At 37.6% G+C, this 17,788-nt stretch overlaps 1 protein-coding gene across 3 annotated transcripts in view; it reads right to left on the minus strand.

The window, feature by feature from the left end:
• The window catches only part of shroom3 (shroom family member 3), a 335,910-nt gene that overhangs the window by 127,005 nt on the left and 191,117 nt on the right, over positions 1-17,788 (minus strand). The window contains exon 1 of one of the 3 annotated variants that reach the window (XM_051929653.1): positions 9,157-9,376. The exons of the other annotated variants lie outside the window; for them this stretch is intronic. The gene's annotated coding sequence lies outside the window, so the exon portion shown is untranslated. Of the gene's footprint in view, positions 1-9,156; positions 9,377-17,788 lie in introns of those variants that run through there. 3 annotated transcript variants of the gene reach the window in all.

Raw genomic sequence — 17,788 nt, forward strand, 5'->3', positions numbered from 1 at the left:
AAGTGAGAAAGGCTAGATTAAGATGGTTTGGGCATGTGTAGAGGAAAGATGAGGGGTACATCGGGACAGGAATGTGGAAGATGAAACCGTCAGGCAAGAGGAAAAGAGGAAGGCCAAAGAGGAGGTTTACGGATGTGGTGAAGAAATGACATGAAGGCAGTTGGTGTGGCAGAAAATGATGTAAAAGACAGGGATAGATGGCACTTTGGCAAATCTTAAATGGGAGCTGCTGAAAGAAGAACACTTGATATTTAGTCATGGCCTTCTTTGTCCTTACCATTATCAAATTAATTACTGCCTTTTTTCAAAAAGCCATTACTTCAAACAACAAATACTTTTCACTAGTTGAATGTATAATATTTAATTATGTATTCATTATATTGGTATTTTTTTGATTAGACACAAATACAGATGGAAATACAGTAAATAACAACAATTATAGGTACTTATTTAAGTCTCCTTTGTTTTGAGAAGGAAACTTGGAACATGGCAAAAAGAGGCTAAGGCCTCTAAAAAGACCACAATAGCAAGCCAGGACTTTCACAGGCCATCTTAGAATAGGCTCACCCAATCCAGCGTGTCCCCCACTTGTGTCTGACTAGGTGCAAGTTAGGAAAATTAGCCATGGTTCCGAGTATAAATATAGTCCTAAAAGCTATCAAAAAGCCCCACAATAGACAGAGTAACTGCAAACATCTGTCTTGAAGGCAAAACAGCAACAAAATTTTTTTATAAGTTAGGGTTTAGTAACATAAAAATAGAAAAAAAATGCTCAAAAGAGCAAAATTAGGGAAAATATTAGCATAAAAAGGCAATCCACCTCAAGCAAACCCAAAAAGCAAATTTAGTAATCGGAGATCCAAAAAGAAAAGCAAGAATCCAAGACCTAGTAAATTCAAAGAAAAAGAACACTTTCTTAATTTTTGTACAAGCTTAAAGCACCACTGTTGAGATCCTCTTGCCTAGCTCAAAATATAGCTAGACGGAGGCCTCGGCAGCAGGCCACAGCTTTTTTGGGATACTACCCATAGAACATAAGGAATGAAACCACAATTAAAGAAACAGCACATAATAAATAAATAATTCACAAACCCAACAGAATGAACATAAAAACATTAAAAATAATAATTAAAAATAACAGTAAAACAACAAATAACTATGAACTACAGGAAAAACCCTGCTCTTACTGTGGAGGATGCCTCATATATACTGTGCTGGAAAGGTTTTAGCTCACTTATATTTTACATGCTCTTCTTTAATGAAAAACAAAGAAAACAGAGAAAAATGTAGTAACTTCTGACTTACACTCTCTATTTCTTTATATTGGACCAAGGGGCAAAGATATATTGTTTGCATGAAAGCCACACACTTTGATATTTATAACTGAAATCATGTTGTGCATCACAGCATTGCCTCAGTTACCCCATTTATGAAGTTTCTCTTTTAGCAGATTGTGCTCTTCTCACCTGTACAGCCAAACACAATAACAAGTATATCATTAAATGTTCTGCTGATATCGCAGTAACTGATAACAATCGTACCACCAGTATAAACAGGGATGAGGTAACAGGGCTCTGAGTAACAGTGCCGTCACAACAGTACACAAGCCATACATGTCACTAAGACACAACTCTTTGTGTATTTAAGGAGATAGATAAAGTGTCACACCACAGTCTGCATGTACTGAATCTTCGTGAAAGCCATTAGCCACTTTATAGTTCTTGGATTACAGATCTCCATGATCAGGCTTGGATCAACAACATTGTGAATCTTTGAGAGAAAAATGCAGGAAATTCTTTACACTATGAGACGTCTTAAAATGAGGATTAGTTAAGAAGAAAATGGCTAATTTATATTACTGCACAACAGGCAATACCATGAGCAGTGGCATCACCTTATGGTATGGTAAAAGCAATGCAATACAACATAGAAATATCATTAAGCAGGGTGTTGCATCTGCTCAAAAACTCCGGGGATCTGACTGACCGTCAATTGTAGAAATGAACTGTATAACAAATGCTGCTGTATGATGTAAACAGTATGCGCCATGTATGGATTTAAATTATTTAAGGCACAAACTTGTCATCACTCTTTGTTCTGCCTGGAGGTACCACATCATCTGGGCTCAGACCAACAGATTCTCAAGCAATCTTTACCTGAAGTGGTATGTGCCATGAATAAATAAATAAAATGTTGACTAAATGACTACTGTCTATTGACTCCTTAAATCTTAAATGGTGCACTTTTCTACTGAGCAGTTCCACTACTAAAAAAATGTGGTATGTGGCATTGTCTTCTGTACTACACGTTAGTACAGAATCTGTATTGTGTGCGTGTTACTGTCAGAACAAGTTCTAATAAAAATGTCACTTACTCATTACAAGAAGCAATTAAAATTCTCCATGTGAACTAAATTTCACATGTACATTATGAACAATGGATGAAGATATGTTTCAAATGAGCGTTGGTACCATCTATAACATGAAGTTATACTTTTTTTAATAAGTGTTGTTGTTAATTTTTTCTCAGAGTTTGAATTTGTGATATGCTTATATGAAATAAATGTAACCTGTAACCTGCTTATCTGATTCAGGATCGTGGGTAACCTATCCCAGCAACATCTGCAGCAAGATAGGTTGCAAAATGTACATGTTTTTGCTAGCCAATTTTTCTTCTGCAGCTGTTATCTCAAAATAGATTATACAGGGGGTGTAAGTATAATATACAGTAGCTGCTTATTATTTCATGAAAAAATCCACAAATTATGGATACATTTCAGTTATGTTTCTAAAAAACATTTTACTGCTTATGAAACTTATGGGGATCACAGTAGACAACTGTCTAAATAATCAAATGTAAAGTCTAATGAATCTTCATGGCTGTCTAACTACCTTCAGATGTCAAATCATTGCTTACTTATGTTAATTTTGAAATCCCTTTACTGACACTAGCCCACTAGGGCTTTGCCAATCAAAGTTACAAAAAAAGAAAAGAACCCACCAACACAGTAGCAGGGGAATACTATACTCTGTCGACAGCAACTGACAAAATGAATACAATAGCATTTATGTCTGAAACTCCACAATATGCTGAGACAACATATCAAGTAAACTGCCAGTGAAGAAAGCTTGCATTGTACAGCCGTAACATATCAGTTCTATTTATTTTGCTGTAGCCTACATGTGCACATTTTAACGGACGCCTAAATCATCATTTTAGAGAATCTATTGTGCAGCGTACAATCTAATCCACTGTTAAAAACATTTCATAACTGTGTATTTGCTCATTCACACAGAATACACAAATAGTATGCACTTAAACTTTTCTTTACCTTTTATTTTATGTGTATTACTGAATTGTAGCACTCTGAAAACAAATTTGTTCATCTTAATTTTTTAATCAGGTAAATAAAAGAAAAACTTACAGAAGATCAGAGCAAAATGCAAACAAAATGCAATATATTGCCTTAAATCTTTTATATTAAAAGTTAATATGTATTCTATAGATAGATAGATAGATAGATAGATAGATAGATAGATAGATAGATAGATAGATAGATAGATAGATAGATAGATAGATAGATAGATTTATAAAAACACTGCCTTCAGAACTTTATATTATCATTGTAATTCCAATAATATTATCTATTACATTTATTCAATTTGTACATTGTTTTGTTCATTTATTTTATTAACCAATTGATACTATGGCATGTTCCATGCAAGGCAGGCCTTATTTGAGTACCGGTATATCACACTTGGTTTGTTATATTATGTACAGTGTGGCGAGCGGCTGGGGGTGGTACCCAGCCAGGATGCCTGGAAGGACCGGAGGAGGGATTACGCCTCCTCCAAACCACGAGGAGGCGACCACCCTGGTGGCTATGGGGACCACGGGAAAGGAGCTTGGAAGCTCAACCCTATAAGGGCCCGTGGTCACCGCCAGGAGGCGCCCAAATGCCAGAGGAGCCCTGGCCCTCAGCACTTCCACCACACCCAGAAGTGCTGGGGGAAAGAAGACCAAGGACACCCGGAGTGCTTCTGGGTGCACAGCCGGCACTTCCGTCACACCAGGGAGTGCCGGCAGGCACTTACTGGGAGGCACCTGGAGCACATCTGGGTGGATATAAAAGGGGCTGCCTCCCTCCATTTGATGGCTGGAGTCGGGAGGCAGAAAGACAGAGCTCGGGAGGAGAGGAGTGGAGGCAGACCTAAAGAGAGAAAGGCATTGTGAGAGGCCTGGACTTTGTGGGTGAAAGTGGGTTGTGTGCTGTGTTTCATTGTAAAATGTATAATAAAGGTGTGTTGTGTTTTGTACCTACGGTGTCCGCCTGTCTGTGCCCGGGCCATATCCCACAACAGTAATGGTCTCCATTATGTTTAAAGCAGAGTGAAGAACAAAAAAATCATTTTTGGAATTAACAGATCAAAGATAATAAATTATCATGGGGTATAATTGTTTAGTCATGGAGAGAACACTAACTGGCCAGGGAATCTCCAATATGGTACTGGTAGAATCACTTGCGCTGTATTGTTGTTCAACATGGAATTGCTGACCATATTGGGCCTATTAGTGTGGGCATCACTAATGATCACTGCGGTTGTGAAGTAGTTAAAAATAATTTGCCTAAAACACAGCATGTAAAGTAGTTTATAAATATACATATGTGTCTTACAAAAATACTACACATTTTGCTGTTTAATGGATCAAGAAAAATTAAAAACTAAATGTTCAAATGTGTAAATGTTTAAATGTTCAGTTTAATTTTAATAGCATTGTATATGAAAAGGTACATTTTTGCAAATAACCAAATTTTACACATGCATTTGTTTGGTATGATCTTAGTATATAAATGGTGGAAAATTATGCATTTACCTTTAAAACTACAGCTATTTAAATAATTTTGTTATGCATTAGTAGAAAGCTGTTCCAGATTTCTACCAGGCACTTCATAAGATTGTGGAATTGCATACTTTTATTTTTGCCTTAAAATTTTTAACATTTACTTGTACACTGTGATTTTGTCTTGGGCAGGGGGTTTTAGTGAAGGCACTTAATTCACCCTAGTATGTACTGATTCACTCTTTCCTCTGGGTTACAGTTAACTACTTCTGTTGTAAATTTTGATCTATTATCTTGATGCAAGATAAAGAGTAAACAAAACAGCAATTTATGTGTTGAACCACTGAGGACAGCAAAGAGAATTAAAAATGTTGACAACACTTGAGTGCATGTAGTTGTCGAACTTGAATTGAACCAATTCTTCTTCTTTCAGCTGCTCCTATTATTTACTCTACATACCTTGCTGTTTTTAGTTGATTACCATTTTTTGTCGGTCAAGTAAAGTGCAAAGAAATGAAACTTGATTTGTTGGGTATAAGGAACATTTGACCATTGCCAGTTTTATTACTCAACTGCCTATCTTTGTTTGCAACACAACAGACAAGGAAGCCTGTGACTTCTGTCAAATTTAAAATGCACCCTTTATGTGCTACTCATCCTTTTTAACACAGATTTTTGATTGCGCTGCCCCTTAGGTTATCAAAACAATCAATCCTAGTATAAGCAGATTATGCATAGCATTCTATTCCGCACATTACAAACCCAGTGATGCAAAGTAAACTATTTTTTAATGCTACAGAATAATATAATGGAAAAATGAGAGTAACATCAATCATGGATTTTTATGTATCAAATAGTTTAATATAACAGTACTATAACAGTCATATAGTCATATAACAGTCATGTAACAGTACTCGCTTCGCTCGCCAACCCCCCTGGCCTGCGCTATGCGCCAGCCACTTCGCGTCTCTGCTGCTTGCGTATGTGGATTTCACTTTCACCAAACAACAAATCTTTTAATTCCCACGGATATGCCTCTTCACCTTTTCATTGGGAAAAACACTACTTTTCCCTGATGGCAACATGAATTAGACGATCTATAAGTCTCAGACTGAAATTTTAAATTCGAACAATACAGTATATTCGATCTCTTTTCACTGTTCCGTTATTCCACCGAGTAATAATTTCTGTTTGTTTGTGCTAATGCGATCTTTACTATAATTTTTTTGAGACTTTCGAATTTTAGTACTTTCATTATCTTTAACCTGCTCTGCATGTGTATCATGCCAACGTTTTTGAATTCTTTACGACATTCTACTTTGTCATCTACTCTTTGTCTTTTATTTCCAGCCTCGGGCATGGTTGAATCTCATGGCACAAAGTCTCATCTCGCGGGACATGAAAGTATCTCTCTGAAAAAGTCATGTCTCATCCCAGGCTTAAAAAGTCTTGTCTCATCCCAGGATTTTTTTTATTATAATAGAGAGACAACATAAACAATGACAGTTTATCATTTTTCTCTCACTTTGAAAGAAAACCAAACCCCATAATTTAAGGCTGGTGTTTCAATGATTTGACTAGGACATGTGATTTGCAAACATGCTTCTTAGTAGTCCATGTAAGTTTTTCTTAGACATCTTGAAGAGCTCTAGTGGGAAGAGCCAACTGTGAAAGTTAGATGGAGTCAGAAAAAGTCAGTCGAGCTAATGATGTTCTCCCTTGGCTTGACTGGCTAAGGTGAAGTAAGGACCCAAGTTCACTGTTCTTGGAGCCCAGTTAAGCAGATTACATTAACTGGCAACTCTAAATTAACCCTGAAAGAGTAAGTTTGAGTTTGTGCATCAGTGGGCCCCATAATATACTGGTGCTCCAGGTTTGTTCCTGTTGTCTAGTTCTGCCTGGATAAACACTGGCACCCTGCGTCCATAACCTAGATAAATGGGTAAAATATGGATGATTGGATGGGTTATTATGTTAATTTTTGTCCTTTGAATTCTGTTTGATATGGGCAATTATACCATATCAAAACTGTAAAAAAAGGAAAATTTTTTGCTTGCAATGTATTGGTTGAGCAACATGACAATAAAATAAATAAATACATACAGTTTGAGATGCAACTATACCACTGAGGGAAGCAGAAATGGAATTGGTTTGCCCGAAAAATTATTGTAATGCAAAGGATAAAAACATTGGACTGTTATATCAAGTGTCAGACCTTTTTCATCAGTATGCATTCACCACTGAAGATAGAACTGAAACTGAATGCCTCACTGAGGTACGAGCAGCCAAATCAAAACTTGCCAGAAGGAACAGGCAAAAATTTTGCCTACCTCAAGTGTTAAGTATGATACTCTTTTGTGTATTCTATTGTGTGCCTGAGTTAATCTGAAAGACCATAACAATTTGCTTGCAATTAAATCAAGAGTACAGTACCTTTGAGGTATGTTTGTTAGTTTCAGGGAACAGATTAGAAAGAGTCAGCCTGAATTACTTCATGCACAGACATGCATAATAATTTGGACTCCTTTGTAGCTTTTCAAAAGTATTAACTTGTAACAAGGGAAACAATTCTAGTGGTGTGCATATCTGAATGTACAGTAAATAAACAATGTATTTAAACTATGTGCAGATAAAGAAAGCGCAGATGAGGTCACTGCATATTTAAACTGTGTGTTCATAATTCATTATTACATCAAAGGGTGCATAAATCATACATTATGTATTTTGTGTACACCTGGTACAGCAAAGTAGTTGTCAGGGATTTGTGCATACAGGTATTTGCAAATTGATTATCATTAAACAAATGAAAAAAACAGCTCCAAATCATGAAAAATATACACTCATCTTTAGTGTTTTGACTTCATGACAACATTCTACAAAGGTCTGAAAAAATTCAGTGGCTTTGATTAAATTCTGAATGGCCAAGAAAGCATCATTAATACTGTGGATGCTGATAGCAATGAACTCTTGAAGTACAAATTAACAGACAGGGTTAATGTAACCGTAGACATCACCAACCAAGGTGGCCATTACTTACCCTGGCCATAAATCACAACCCCCACACCCGTGAACACAAAGAAGTGAACTTCAAGTTGCAGTCTAACTTAACCAATATGAGTGTCCTCCCAAATAAACAAACTTTCAACTGCTTTGATGACTAGGATTTAGCCTTTTAACAGCTGTTGCAGTCATTGATTGTAAACCAGATTCACTTCAAAGGCAACAATAACGCAACAGGGTGACTACTAAGGCAACCACCAGTGTTTAAATTCTTTAAATCGGGCCAGCCACTGGGATTTCAGTTGCACCTCTTGGTGTATTCCATAAGCACACACATACCACTTTGTTTAAACAAAGATAGCAGAAACATTAGGCCTTCTGCATAACAGATATAATCTAAAATAAGCAACATGACCTAGCTTGTCAGAGAAGTGAAGAGTTCTAATTCATATTGATGGATTTTCCCATTTTAATTTTTTGATGTTTATGCAGTATTACAAAAAACAACAACAACAAAACAATGGAACACAAATTCCTTACTTTTATAACTATTACATGAATGAATGGATGTACAGTAGGAAACAGCTCCTGAACAGGTTAGTTGCATCTGTCAGATAGCACAGCTTGTTTTTGCTTCATTGATCCACTCAAGAAGTTACAGTAAGCCTGTGTGCTGGGTACACTATGCCTTTGTGAGGAGTAAATTATGAAGTGAAAGGCCACACAATTTACATTATATAGAAAATCAAGACTACAATCAAATGTGGAACATTGCCACTTCAAACATCATCATCAAGTATTCCGTAGGTATTGGTCTTACATGTTGTCTTAAAAAACAAATACACATTTAGCAAAATAAAATATATATGCTGTGATTTAAAAATGTTAAACTCTACACATATCAAATGTCAACATATTTTTAAATTATACCAATCTGAAATACACCTCTGAAAAAAATAAATACCAGTTATATACAGTATTACTGTAAATCAACTCACGTGGTGAAACCAATGCACACTCACAAAAGGAAAGAAAGAGGTCCATGAGACACTAACATTTAAATGGACAAACTTTAAATTTGGTTTTATCCAACAATATATGACTAGCTACTGATTAATGAACTAAGCATGGCATACATGTTTCACACTCTGCTCAAATACAGTGTATATATATTTTAAATAACTATAGAAAAATTGTATTTCTAATAGAGCAATTACCAAAACTCAAAATAATTTTGTAAGTGCTCTGCTGTCTGCTATATTTCAGATGTCACATATGGGTGATATATAAACAAATATAAAGCATGATTCTTACCTTACATGTACCGATAGCAAAGTTCTCTAGGTGTCAATTGTTAAGTCTTGGTAGATGACAAAATGTGTTATGCTATTCACCTCCCCAAAACAAAAACACATGGTATGCCCCCCTTAGATCAAAAACAGGTCCAAACAAGAGTCTGAGTCTCAGCAGTCTAGCAGACACCTGTACCTTCCTTTCTCCACAGACACTTTTCTTTCACTGAAGCGGCTTGCTACAGCAAAAGCCTTGATGAAACAAAGCAAAGGGAAAAGATGAGTTCAAATTACTGACTTCCTCTGAGCCAATCACATAGAGGATAAAGGCTGATGTCAGAGAGTGGGCTGCCACATGCAGAGAGAGAGAGAGAGAGAGAGAGAGAGGTTCCTCTCATATCACATTGCTTTAGTTTGCCACCTCACTTCTTTCCCAGCCACTCAATCAGCACTGCATACCTTCCTCTTGTTTACCACCGATTCCCCACTCCTTGTGTAACCTAAGAGTTCGCCATGTAATTATTAGATTAGGTGTATGGTAGCAAATGCTAGCAGGTGGTGAACTATGGAAGAGGTCAAGATAATAAAATACAACAGCCTGAAAGACATGAAAAGGGAACAGCAATGGGATCGCCATTCTCCCATCATCCTTTTGTGAGATATGTCTATTCCTTGCACACAAAAGCTCTGCACACTGCACTGTTTAAAGGGAAGAATAAAAATGTCTAAGGTAAATGTCACAATTAGCCATAAGAGATTGATAAGAATGATCTAATGATCCAAAGGATGTTTTTGTTCCTAGGGACATAAAAATGCTAAAAAAGAAACAAATAAAAATAGTGATTACTATGAGAAGAAGAAATAATTAAACCTAAAGCTGGCCATTTGACTGGTTAATGTTATATTCTGATATGCTTGAGGTCACCAGTAGAATGTTTATCGTGTGCCTAATACATTGAGAAGAAAACATCTTTGGAAGTCCCTGGCCAACAGATACATATGAATCTCTAATGCATTTGTATAATTTTTATAGCTGCTTTATGAGCCAGCACCTCTCCAATGATGGGCTCTTGACGGGCTGATAGTCAATGTTACACAACAACCCTCATGCTGAGCCTTTAAAAGGATAAAAGAACATGGCAAAAACATGCCTGTTTCACATAAACTGTGACTGCGCTGGACTTTGAACCTAATATTCTTGAAGTGTGGATGGCAACAATACTAACCATGACACCACCATATTGACCACAACAAATTTAGACCCTTTGTAAACATGCCTGTTGTTTCCATTTCTAAAGCATGGCGGTGCAGTAAACTGTAGAGGTTAACAACCCCTTTCTGTGAAGATACCACATCAAAGCTTTCACATTTTACATAAAGGTAGAGGGTCTAAGACTCACTAAGTACTAGAAGTCTCCACAGGCAGTTCGACAGTCTTTTAAGAGTTTTCCAGAATGCCCTAGGGTCCTATGAATGCAATAGAAACATTTTTTAAATTTGTGATCTGAAAGCAGCTCTAAAGTTCAAGAAACACTAAAAACGTTGGCCTCTAAATGAACTTTCTCTATACTTTGTTTTGGTTTAAACACATATAAATGACATTTCACATTGTTTTGCTCAACTAAAGATCAAAAAAGTTTGAAGTGCACATATATTCTGTTGGGCTAGTGCCAACATCAAGATCAGAAACTTGTAAAACATAATGACGACAAATGTAAATAATACTGGCCCCAAATAGGCAAATAAAGAGTTTTTAATCACAATAAAATATACAACGACTATAACAAAATCACACCAGTCAATGTGTATGCTGACTGTGGAGGTGACAGCGAATAACGAGCCATTTGGCTCACTGTTTTCATGGTACCACACCATGCTTGCCATGGGCACTGATGGACAAGTACTCACTGAGCTTGAACAACCAGAAGGTAATGATGCTAAAAAGTCAAAAAGCCACCTTCCACTTGAATGACACCATGACTTTGAGCTTGGGGATAAAGTTCAGAGGCAAACAGGTGGAATGAATGACAACCATGATCTGAACAAGTATTGAAAGGAAGAGCAGCCCTGTTTATTCTTTTTAGCTAGTGTCATGCATGGGCACCTGTTGATCACTTTCCAGGCTCAGACAAGGTACGCAATTCCCTGCTGGGGTAAGACGAGGCACCAACACTAACAATGCTGTCTCTTTTCTTCTCTGTAGCTCAGCCCCAATTCAATAAACCACATCTATTTTCGGTCAGGACAACATAAATTTAAGGGAACCTGGAAGTTGGTGGCTCAGTCTGAGGAACACAACCTCACATGATGGAGCTCCCCAACCCAAACCTGCTGAAAAAAAGCTGATAGTAGCATCTATTATTATTATTGTTGTTGCGCCCCCACACGCTCATTTTTGTTCATTGTTTTGGCAGTAAATGGGGAGCCCCGGTTGGCACCCCAACATTTCTTTGGTTCTCCTCTCTCTCATTTGCACCTGACACTAACAAATGGCACTACTATTGGGATGATGAAATGTATCACTGGAAGAATTTAACAATATCCATATGTTTCCTTTTTTTGATTACTTATGTTTATGGCCTAACCAGTTTAAACTACCCTTTGGGTTACATGTGAGGATATAATATAGAAGAAACACTTTTAATGTTGTTGCTAAGTCAGTAGATTTTGGTTTGGTGATTATGATAGTCAAAGGCATAGAAAATATCCATTCATTTTTTGAAACTGTGTATTGGACACCAAAGTGTTGGACAAGATGTCTTTTCATCAAATGATATATTTACATACTGCCCACAATCACTCATACTAGAACAATTTCTACAAACCAACAAGCAAAAAGTGGCCATCTTTATGAGATTAGACAATACCATAGAAAACAAAAAAATATCAATAAGGTAAAAGTGAAATAAAATACAAGAAAAATATAAATGGTTAATACAGTATTTTGGAAGAGAGTCAGAAAATGTGGCTACTCCATAAAACAGTTTTCAAAAGCATCTGATAGTGAAATAGGCAAAGACTTTAATCATAAGGCATTTAATTTTAACATGCAAAGCAAGAGATGCAATGAAAGCAGCTGACTGGCTTAAAATCCCAGTCTTGTGGTAGATGTCATTAGGACAACAGACAGAATTTGTCAAAAGAACAAAATTAATTTTACCAATTGTTCTGAATTATTATTTATATTATTTTCTCAATTGTACCAGTTTCTCCTCATTGACTCCCAGGTATTTTCTGAAATATTTTAGCTTTCGAAAAACATTTATTGAATTGTGTCTGGGTGATACCAAACACAAAGACTATTTGTTTGTCTTCACTCAAGCGTCAATTAAATGAGTTGCGCTCTGCAGAAAGCTTTGTCATTTCCTTGTTGCTCTGTTTGGATGACCCTAGCTTTTGTTTCATTTTTTAAAATTTCCAATCAATGGGACCGCATCTTTTTTCATAAAGAAATAATATCATAAATAAGGATGCTTTCAAATCTTCTATAACATGTAATGTTCTACTGACTCCAGCTCTTTACTTTGCCATAACCAGTTCATTAATAATATCAAGGAAATCAAGTTTGCAGTTTCAAACAGTTCAAATGCATCAATGAAAGTCATAGAATCTCCTTGGTGATGTACCTCGACTTCACATAAATGTCTTGACATGATAGCATATTGCTGTAAAGGGTTCTAGGTACACACATTTTTCAAAATGCATTTTAAAGGAATTCAGTTTCACATATTCAATGACAATTACTTTTTATAAAGGTCAAGTACAATAACTGTAATTATATATGCATGCTCCATAGTCTGGGATTTGGTCTTTTACACTGCCATAGATAATGAAGGTTTGTAGAGCAGTGACTAGCTCAATGTTCCTGATCTGTGTGGAGTTTTTTAAATGTGCATTTCAGTTTTCCTCCCACACTTGCAGGTTACATACAGTATGCTATCTGGCTACACATGGTCTTGCATTATTGAGTGTAAATGTGCTCTGTGATGGAGTCGCACCCTATCCAGGGTTGTGTCTTCCTTTGTGCCCGTTATCACCAGGGTAGGATCTGTGCTCAATCCCCTTGCAGACCTGTAATGGCTTACGAAGTTTTGGTAATGGATGGATGCATGTGCAATTACAGAGCAATGGCACTGACAAGGCTGGGCATACTTGAACAGCAAGATGTACAGTATATGGGTTTCATTTTGGGCTAATCCCTTCCTTTCATTCAGGCTTTGGCTCCAAGTTACTCTGTATGGAAAGATTTCAAAAACAGATGGGCAGATAGATGGATAAGCTGATGTTTGAAATGGTTTAACTAACATGATTTACTTCTTGGCAATTTCCTTGTGAAATGATGGATATGTTAGGTGGGGAAGGGACTGCTTGCAAATTAATAGGATGGGAACAAATGCTTAATGTAACTGTATCACAATATTGGCAACACAAATCACAGTAAACTGTGCTACATCTACAAAATAATTAAACAAAATCAACTGAGTATCTGTGTACAGTGCAACACTGGCAGCCAAGGAGTAGAATTAGTGGCCAACATATGGAGCCCACTCCATCAGTACAGAAAATGATGAGGAAAAATAACTGTTAGTTACATTTTTTTTCATTTTCTGTTTTTAACACCTGAAACAGTGAAACAGTACAATACATTATTTCAACATAAACCATTTGTCTGTGATGGCCCTGTCCAGGATTGGTTTCTACTTTTTCTGGTACTGCCAGGATGGGCTCTGCCATTCCAGGATATTGAACCGGGTTTGACCATCTTATGCCAAGTTATGTTAAAAAAAGCTTATTTACTGTCTGTCACTAATATTTTCTGCCATTCTTATCATGCCCAGCTTTCACGGGTTTACTGTCTAGACGATGGTTGTTCCAATTACATCTGCTCATGTTATATATACACACACAATCAAACATTATACGGTGGCGCAGTGATAGTGCTGCTGCCTTGCAGTAAGGAGACCTGGGTTCGCTTCCTGGGTCCTCCCTGCGTGGAGTTTGTATGTTCTCCCCATGTCTGCGTGGGTTTCCTCTGGGTGCTCCGGTTTCACCTACTGTCCAAAGACATGCAGGTTAGGTGCATTGGTGATCCTAAACTGTCCCTAGTGTGTGCTTGTTGTGTGGGTTTTCCTTCCAAAGGGAAATACAGAACATGAAATAAAAGCCATCTAACATAAAACAAGGATTTTCAGGCTTTTTTCACTGCAGCTGATCTGACTTTACTTTTCTAATAATGTGTGCTATTGTCAGACTTTTTAAAATGTGTGCTTCATTTTATTATCCTGTTAAGATCCAATTGGATGCTTACTGAAGTCTTTTCAGAAGCTAAAAAAACAACAAGGAGATGAAAGAGAAACCACTGACACACTCTATACTGGGTCAATGCAGTCATTGTAATTTGCACCTGTCACTAGTTGTGTGCCTTCTACAAAAAAATATGGCAAGAAATGAGATAAAGTCTCTAAAGTCATTTTTTAAAAACAGAAAAATGAACTTAAGAGATCAAAAATGACAAAGATAAAGAGCTGACTTTAAACACAAAACGGTATATATACCTACCCTGCAGGTATTACTTTGGAAATGACAGGTCACTTCATATGCTACCATGTAAAAAGCATATTTTCAGAGAATGATGATGTATTTGCCCTCCTGGCAAACATAACAGACTGGTAAATTAATACCCAGTACTGGGAAACCCAATCAGAGAAGGAGGCTGAGAGTAAAGAATGCAGAGTGCTGACAATTGTCTGCTATCCACTTGTCCCTCAGAGCAGTTAATTGGAATTTAGGGGTGTCTCACATTGCGTGTCCCATTCAGGAAGTAGTTTGTCACATGAAGAAAAAAAATAAAGGAAACCTTTATTCATTGATCGAAAGCACCTGATGACAGCATTGTCCTGACAGGAAATTCAGAGCAGGCTGCTTTCTGTGCAGGTAAGAATGAATAGACAGGCTTGTTCTGTCTCACAGATGTCAGTTGCCCACTCTCTTTCAAGACCATCACCTAATACTTAGGCAGGAAGGGAAAAGTAGGTCTCCTGTCCTGGGCTTTTTTGACTAGAAGAGTCCTTTCCTCTTCCATTCATCTACTTGGCAGTAGAGGTGCCTTTTTCATCAAAATATTACTCTCTTTACTCTCCTTTTTGCTCACCGTGTCAAAATGATGAAATTCAGTAGGTGGTGTTTTGAAAATAAAGGCTGGAGGCAACAAACATCTTTACTATTTGACGGTCTATGAAATATACAGCATGATGTCATTGAAACAGCTCATCTTACAGATAAAATAACGATTTTAAATAAATGTATTTGCAAAGTGGATAAACTTGTTAGAACAAACGAGGAATGGATTGGCTGATCAATATTTGTCAAAGGAAATTAAAAGGTTAATAAAAGTCAATGATATTTTAGCTGATGTTTTTACCAATACCTCAAAGAATTTTTGTTTCTCATAATTTAATGCTTGTCATGTTCAAGGTATTTCAACAGATTTTGAATTTTATTAAGAGTGTAGTAGTGTGGTGGTTAGTGCTGTCACCTCTTATCCCTGAGCCTTGGGCTTAAATCCCAATGTCTGCATGCAGTTTGCACTTTCTTCCTTATGCTTGTGTGTGATTTTTCTGCTATTTTGTTTTGTTCTACCACATCCCAAAGAGTTGCTTTATGAGATGCAAAAAAGAAAAGTTTCTGTTCTGGCCACAAATGCAACGCCCTTAACCATTTCAATTCCACATTTGGTCAACATCCTTTTTCCCTTGTTACCTTTCTGCCCATCTTGTGGTTTCTGAGTCCTGTGTTGATGAGTCATTCTTCTTTTGTTGTCTTCTTTTGTTTTTTTTGTGAGGTTATTTGTACTTTTCTTGTCTTTGGCATTCTTACAATCATTTCTGCCTTATCAAGTGGTATTGACATGTCTGCCTAGGGTAAAGGGGTGCTTATACCATTCATTTTCCTGAGAGTTGTGTGAATATTTCAGTCCCTTTCTTTTAACTATAGCCAAGTGCTGGAAATTACACTTCTGCCACCTATAGGTTACTTTGCATATAATTTACTTAAGTACTCATAAGGATTTAAGAGTCAGCAGGTACTTTGTTGTTGATTCAGTTCCTATTGTTTATTGTAACTTTTGTGCTTATGTACTTTTTTTTTCATTTGTCATTTTTGCTCCCAGCTTGTCATTGTGTTTTAGATTTTTTTGTTAATTTCTAAACTTCTCTTGGACTAATCCTTTCACAAAGATTAGCAACAATTCAATTCAAAATACTAACCTATCTTCATACAGCCATGTTTTTCTGTGCACCGGCAATCCACTTCACAACATTCAATCCCTCTTAAACTCACCCCTTTTTTTCTCATCCTATGACCAGGACATATAAAACAAATGCTGCCTTAGAAAGGCAAACAGGCAAAGATCTCAGTCATCCACCACAGTCATTATGCTCCCTCCTCCATTCTGGCAAATAGTAGAGGACCATCAAGACTTGCTCTAGATTCAGAGATAGTTTTATCCACCTGTGATAATGTTAGTCAGTCAGTCATTATCCAACCCACTATAGCCTAACACAGGGTCATGGGGGTCTGTTGGAGCCAATCCCAGCCAGCACAGGGCGCAAGGCAGGAACAAACCCTGGGCAGGGCACCAGCCCACCGCAGAGGACACACACACACACACACACACCAAGCACACACTAGGGACAATTTAGGATTGCCAATGCACCTAACCTGCATGTCTTTGGACTATGGGAGGAAACCGGAGCACCTGGAGGAAACCCATGAGGGAAGAACATGCAAACTCCACGCAGAGAGGACCCGGGAAGCAAACCCAGGTCTCCTTACTGCAAGGCAGCAGTGCTACCACTGCACAACCATGCCGCCCTGTGATAATGTTACTCAACTTTTATTCATAGTGACAAATGAATGATGTATCCTTATATATCTATAGTGACCTTTAGGGGGCATACTGGCACCCCAAGCACAACAAAAACACAAAGTCTTGGGTTCAAGGAAAGAAGTTTTTAATTTAAACAATACCTTCTACCTTCTAATTTATTAATAGATAAATTAGTTCAGTTCAGTTCCATTTTGTTTGTTTTTTCCACATCCACTCTCCTCCAAACAAGCCTTGTCCACCTCCTCCCGACACTGACCCCTTGATGTAGATAAGGCAGCTTCTTTTGTGCTGGACCCGGGAGTACTTCCACAGCACTGTATGTTGGAAGCACCTCTGTGCCAGGCGGTAGCCCCACAAAGTAGCAGGGGTGTTTCCCTGGTGGCATCCAACTATCCTAACGGGACTGCCCCTCAGGACTACAGCTCCCAATATGCCCTGCAGGTGTACAAATGGGAGTTTCACCAGAGAAATTCTGCCACCCTGTGTATAGGGGGAATATATTGCCTCAGGAAGCAGTATCTGTCAGCCCTTCCGTTATGGTCTACTGGCTGGTAAAGGCACCAGCAACCAACTCGGCAGGGATGTGTGTCCTTCTACATCTCATAATGGCCTCCCGACAGTGAAAAGTACCACTAACCAACCCAGTCAGGATTCCTGTCCATCCAAGTCCTTCCTTTATCATGGCATCCTGGCCAGGTAAGGAAACATCCACTGAGGTTGGTGTGTGCCTGTCAACCCGTGTCTTCTATACCAATACACACATACA

Source organism: Erpetoichthys calabaricus, chromosome 7 (genome assembly GCF_900747795.2).
Source record: "Erpetoichthys calabaricus chromosome 7, fErpCal1.3, whole genome shotgun sequence".
Lineage (NCBI taxonomy): Eukaryota > Metazoa > Chordata > Cladistia > Polypteriformes > Polypteridae > Erpetoichthys > Erpetoichthys calabaricus.